Source organism: Erigeron canadensis, chromosome 6 (assembly GCF_010389155.1).
Source record: "Erigeron canadensis isolate Cc75 chromosome 6, C_canadensis_v1, whole genome shotgun sequence".
Taxonomy (NCBI): Eukaryota; Viridiplantae; Streptophyta; class Magnoliopsida; order Asterales; family Asteraceae; genus Erigeron; species Erigeron canadensis.
Window position 1 is genome coordinate 3,603,109 of NC_057766.1, and position 7,062 is coordinate 3,610,170.

The following is a 7,062-nucleotide window of genomic DNA, read 5'->3' on the forward strand; positions in this document are numbered from 1 at the left end:
CTAACCCTTTTTTAATTTATATCTTTTATTAATAACAAAATACATTATATAACACTTAAAACACATTACATTTTAAAAGTAAATAACACACACGTACGGAATAAAAATGCACAATGCATAACTTATAAAAAACATAATTACTCTTCATCGTCATCATCTTTGATTGACATTTTTCCTAATCCAAGGTAAGCACGTTCAATGCCGAAGCAGTTTACGATAAAAAAAAATGAGTGTTTAATATGTTGTAATGTTATGTACTATTAAATTAGTTTTAATTATGTTGTAATGTACTCTTTTAATAAATAAAATGTCATTTTAGGAATTTATATGAAGTGTGTGTTGTGTTTTTTGAAGTTTAAATGGATAATATATATAAGAAAATAAAAAAAATAAAAACTTTTAGCTACTTGACACCCTTGGTCCCTGGCTCTTTCTTTCTCCCACCTTTAGTCCCCCCTAACGGTCACTTTAACTTTCCAATTATGGCACCTTTAGTCCCTGATGACGCTGCCCTTCTTCAACCTCCTGCGAGCTTCAAGCTCGCAACCTCCAGCTCGCGGCGAACTCGCTCAGGTGGCTCCCGGATCTCGCGAAGCCCTCGCCAACTCGCCTCCATTTCGCTGACATCCCCCTTTCGACTCCCTCCCCCCTAATGATCTTTCGCGACAACAAGACCTATAATTTGCTCGTTCAATCATATGTATAGATCAGATGAAGTCACGTTAACTTGATTTAATTGTTAGTCGCCTTTTCTTTTGGATCTTCTATAGAAACAAAAACTCTCACTTACATTAATACGAGTGGATAAAAAACTTGCTTTTAAAATAAATTTGTATCTTTTCAGTCAGGTTGAATTCTTTTCAACCAGACTTTATAGTTAACTAGAGTGAAGGCCCGTGCGTTGCACAGCCAGGCTTTACGGGTTTTTTTTGTACGTTTGTAAGATTGTCTTATTTTGAGGTTTTTTATTGTTAAGTTCGAGTTTGATGTCGGTGTGCGTGTTGATGAGCTGAGGTTGTTGAAATAGAATGAAGGTGATGGAATGTACATATCCGAAGACATGAGTGATGATGATCTCTGATATATGATGGTTTCAAATTGGGTAATTAGATGTATTCTTGTTTCTTGCTTTTAGTTAATATTTGTGAATGATCCAACAATTAATGTGTCATTTACACATTAGATTGTTCTGTATGTAATGATAGAGTGAAGGGCGTTGGACGTGGTTACAAAGGGTCACATAGTTCGACGTGTTATAACAACAATTTGCTAGTCAATCGGATTCTTTCTACTTATTCTAACATTTTTCCAAGTAAAAAGTGAGTTTCGTGTCTATAGATTTACATACAAAAGTATTAAAGTTGAATGATTTTCTGAAAGAGGAACCCTGCATTTTACTTGACCTAAGATAGTCTCGGTCAAAATCTGTTGGAAAGATGATGATGTTTCTCTACAAGCCTTGTTCAACTTAAGTAGCTATAATTTTTTTATTTTAACCCTAAACATAAAACATAGCCCCAATCAAATGCATATATAGATGGGTTGATATTGGCGACCTCTACAAATAGCTATTATGCATGTTTTAGTTACCTATACCAGCTCTTTTGTTACCCATGGCTTTGATAGCTTAATGTCTTGACATCTTGAAAAAGTAAATAAAGGATACAATAAAGCAATTCGAAAGTTGTCAAGAACTGCTTAAAAAGAGAAGGGATTGTCTCGGATATTGAAACAATACCATAAACTTCCAAGACCGAAGACACTCCTTTAGTGTATCCAATTAATGCAACGGTCCCAAATGAATAATAAAATAAGAGGGAAAATAAACATGTAACCAATAGCAAGAGTTGTTACAAAGTTCAAATAGGTACGTAAAAAAAAAATTAAAAAGATACCATGTTGATATGTGCTTATTCAAACTCCCAAAAAAACACAATTACCGCTCATCTAGTTTAGATTAAAAGGACCAGTGATATAGATCAAATTAATCATTCGGGTATGGGTTTATCCTTTAAAGGTCAAATGGGTCAAAGGGAAAACAGTTTAGCTGCATGGAAATCAGGTCAAGTGGGTTAAAGGTCACCTAAATTGGTTTTTTCATGATTGTTATCTTCTAACTAAACTGGTTTACGTAATCAAATGTAATGAGTTATGTATAAAACAAATTAACAAAAGTTTAACCGTTAATGCAACCCAACTGGACCCATACAATAAAACCACTTATTTCAATCTAAGTCGGATTATGTCATGCCTATATTTCCACCTCTAGCAGGAATTATCAAGTCAACCGCTTTGGAACATGTTTCGGCCTCTAATTTATCTAATAAACACCAACATTTATAAGGCCATTTGCTTATTATGTTAGTACATTTGTAAGGTCCATTTTTGCACATTTGGCACTTTCATTTACATGCATTTCAACAAATATAAATGTCTATGCAGTTTAAGTACCATTATGTAGGACAAAAATGTGTATTTCTATAAGCTTTGTAATTCAGGTTTATTCAAAAATCAGAAAGCAGTTTACAGAATTGCAAACTATGATCAAAAGAATAATAAATTTCTTAGCTTAATTTAGATGAGAAGTGAAACTTCCAAACTATGTAATTTGAAAAGAAGTTAGTTTATCTTGTAATCTTAAATACATTATATGATATACAAAGTTCATAAAATGATTTGATAATATATTTGTAGGCCAATACTTAAATGTCATCCCTTTTGAAGCACTTACAGTCGCATCTGACGTGTCCTCTGAAGCCATGACTGCACTGTATCCTCCTTGCTTGCTAGAACAGAATGTGTTGATACCCGAGTTAAAAAACGTGACTACAATATGAAAAGATGAATGCAATAATTAAATCATAATAGAACCTATCATTGCCATCTTTGCACCTACGAAAATCAAGTTGCACGATAAAACGAAAGAATACTATCAAGCGAAAACAATGTCCCAGATAATTCATTCTCAAAGAGGTCGACGACATGTTTATTCACTTCTTCAGTATTGATTTTATAATGAACCCCCCACACTAAAACAATTAATAATAAGATTAGAGTTCAAACACAAAGTAAACTTAGATAACTTACATCATTTTATTTAAACATTCAAACTTCCCAATGGCAATAAAAGCAGGCGACCACTTTATGTCTTATTTAAACCTCTTATGTTCCTGCATTCACACACAATTACAATAAAAAAACAAAATCCACCAATAAGAACATATCATACAGTGATATAATATATTACAAAACGTATAAAAGCAGCAGAAATAAAACCATGTAGTCTATAACAACCAAATCAAAGTAACTCAATAAAAGGAGGGGACAAATAGTTAGGCAGATATTGTTTGTTTTCTTGATTTAAACTGTCCAAGATGTATATTTCTTATCATTTACATGAAGACATATGTCATCCATCTCAATTGCAAAAAATGCAAGTTATGAGATATATGCACTCATTGTACGAATTGCATAAACATGAAAGTAATATAAATACATCAAAGGACTAAAGGAAATCCAATAAAAGTCAATAATTAGAGTCTCAAGCATTTCATCAAACACCTTTAACATAATCATCATATATATTACCAATGAGACTACACAATGGAACTATAATAGTATAATCAAATTTAAAAAAAAACGTATTAATTAAAGTATTATCAACTAAAATTGGTTGAATAAAAAACCCATCAAGTAAATGAGTAAATCAAGAGGAAAATAATACATGAAAAAAGAAAAGATAGACAGTCGATATATACATGACTTGTTAGGCTAACAAAGAATTGCAGTTTCTTGGTCTATTTTCCAGGCATGAATCCATGAAGATAACAGATATATAATGTAATCCGTATAATGAAAAGATTGCTTGTTAATATAATGAAACTTTTATAAAGTGAAGACATGAAAGGTTACATAACTGAAAAGTCTTATTAATAATAAGTTAATAACTCACCATACAATTCACAATACACTAATTTAATTTCACCCGAAGAATAATTACCAAGCATAATAAACACATCCATCACAAATTGATTTCAACCAGCAAAACCTTGCGCATGATATCTCAATTTCATAACACAAAATACTAATCGCATGTATAATGTATTTATCTGGTGGGGGATATGAATAATCGGGTTTTTTAAATAACGTCCGTTGGTATATTTTGTGTTAGTTGGGCCTCATTTAATTTAACACATATCATATGGAATAGAGAGGTCAATCCATTTATCTTTACCTACATATAAAAAAAAATATGACTAAAATGTTGAAATTACTTTATATAATATGACTAAAATGCCCTTACTCTTTTTTTACATTTTGGGTTTTTCTTTCTTATTCACTAATTAATTATCTCCATTAATATACCTAAAATACACTTAATGTAATAAATTTTACCACGGCTCCTCCAAGTCTAAAAATAACTACACTAACCACTATACTAATTACATTTACACCATAAGTCGTCGCCACCACCGTATTGCCGTCACCGTCGCCGCATTGCGCGGGCACCATGCTAGTTTATATATTAAATAAATCAATTAAACATCTAATAAAACCACAACACTCCATCTTATATATAGTTATAAACTATAGGAAAATGCTAAAGGAAGCGCTTAGGGATTCACTTAACGTGCATAAAAAAGGTTCTATATTTCCATATTAAATGTCGGTACCCTGAATTTTATGGTAAGTGTACAACTAATTAATGCATCTTAACGAAAGCCCTTAGCAAAACCCTAAACTATATACTCCGTAAAATATTAAATCATTATTTATTAATATCATTAATTAATTACTCTAATAAAAACCTTATAGTAAAGAAACGTAATTAACCATATTAAGTACACGTCGATAAAGTCGTCAAAAATGCGCTAAGTTTTTCACCACCATCATAGAACTGATACTGAAATCTTATTAGGCATTTTAACTTATTGAATTAATTGCAAACCTCACATCATCATCGGAGTATGGAGATGTATAACGGAAATAAACATCAACAAATCAAATAACAATAATAAAGAAATGGATCAGAAAAAGAACTAATAAATTAGATTAATTAAATTATTAACCATTGAGTCCTTGTAAATTCGGATAAAACCCTAACCTTAATATTGTTTTTAATTCTCAAATTTATGATAAATTCAATCTTTAGCATGTCCTGCAACAAAAATAACAAAAGAACTGAATTAGAAAACAAAAGGTAAAAAAAAACAAACAAAAAGAGATAAATGATTTAATTACCATATCAAAAAGAAAAAGAAAGAAGATGAGGATAAATTATAGACAGAGATGATGAAAATGAAAATTAAAAATCATACCTTTGAGTAGGGATAAGGTGTATACATCATACCTCTCCCGTACCTCGGCATAGCTAGGATTGGGTACCGTTGTTGTATGATATAGATGAAAATTAAAAATTAAGATTTTGAATTTTGATCCAATGATGATTTCGGAAGCCCGATGGCCTTCTAATTGAACATACTTGCCTGATGCATTCATGGAGTGAAATATATACATGGCCGAATTTTTTTTAGACGTAGCATGTTGCCTGTTTGTATAACTTGGGAAGTATATGAATGGTTTGGTTTCTTTTAAATGGAGCCTATTAGTATAGCTTGGGCTGGACTCATTTAATTAGACGGTGAGTTACTAACATTTATTTATACAAATTTAATAAACTTATATATTATCATCACAAATATGAATGGAAATTAGATAATGTAATACACAAAACCGCAAATATACATGCATTATTGTACTTTAGTTAATATAGATATAGATAGATAATAGTAAAGAAAAGTAATTAACTACACTAAATAACCCTTATTAAATATCGTATTAAGTACCCTAATAACCCTATTAATACCCATCGATAAAGCGTCAAGGAAGCGTCAAATTTTCCAGTGATAGAACTTTTAATTATATATAGATATAGATTTATGTTAATGTAAACTATAATTTTAAAAAACAAAAATAAATAAAAATCCATTATAAATACCTCTAAAGTTTGTATCCATTGAATACACTAATTTCTTACAATTAATGGAAGCATTGCTGATAAAGATTGATAAGTAGGGTATGTTTGAAAAAAAAAAAACAAAACTTTTAGAGACTTCAAGCTTTTACGAAAAAGCTCATGTTCGATAAAAATCTTATTTGTTTAAAGGAGCTACAAGTTTTTAACTTGGAGCTAAAAGCTTCCAATGCTAACGCTGCATGACCAAGCGTTTGAAATGGGTTGCAAGCTTTTTGGTGTGTTGATTACTTTAATACCCCTTCGTCATTAATTAATCCTTACCAACATTACGATAACCACAAGTAAAGAAATACTTTCAAGCCTTCTGTATTTGTTCTGTTTCTTTCTTAGCAATATGGTGAGAATAATACTTTCTTTAGACTAGCTAATCAAGCCGCGTATAACTGGGCCGTTTAATTATAAATTTAAAATAAAAAAATATTTAGAAATTTGTATATAATTTATTGTCAATACATTATAATTTGATATGAAGATAACAACATATTTGTAAAGATGACATTAATATATATATAACCAATTAGGATAATGAAAAAGTAAAAAATATCTACCACAAAACAATGATAAATGTGAAATTAAAAATAAACAGATAGGATATATTAATTAAAAAAAATTAAGGTTAAAAAAGTAATATGAAAAAAAAATAACATAGGGCCTAATACAATTATAGTTTATAAAAAAAAAAAAAATTTATTATGACATCATATATTTTTAAAAAAATGACTTAGAAAAAAATGTTGGCATGTCACATAATAAAAAAACTTTTAGAAACAATTTTGTTTTATTTAGATAAGAGATCTTACGGAATAATGTTAAAGAACATATTAATGATGGGGAAATGCTAGTACTTTCTCTTTTGTTATAGAGAAACTGGTTTTATGCATAAGTTATTAAGTTTGATAGCAAAAGTACGTGGGACTTAATGTTAAGACCATCATTTTATATTTATTTCAAGTTTCAACTTTTTTTTTTAAACATAATTTAGTTAAAATAAAATAAAAATTACGGAGGAGCATATTATAAAAATA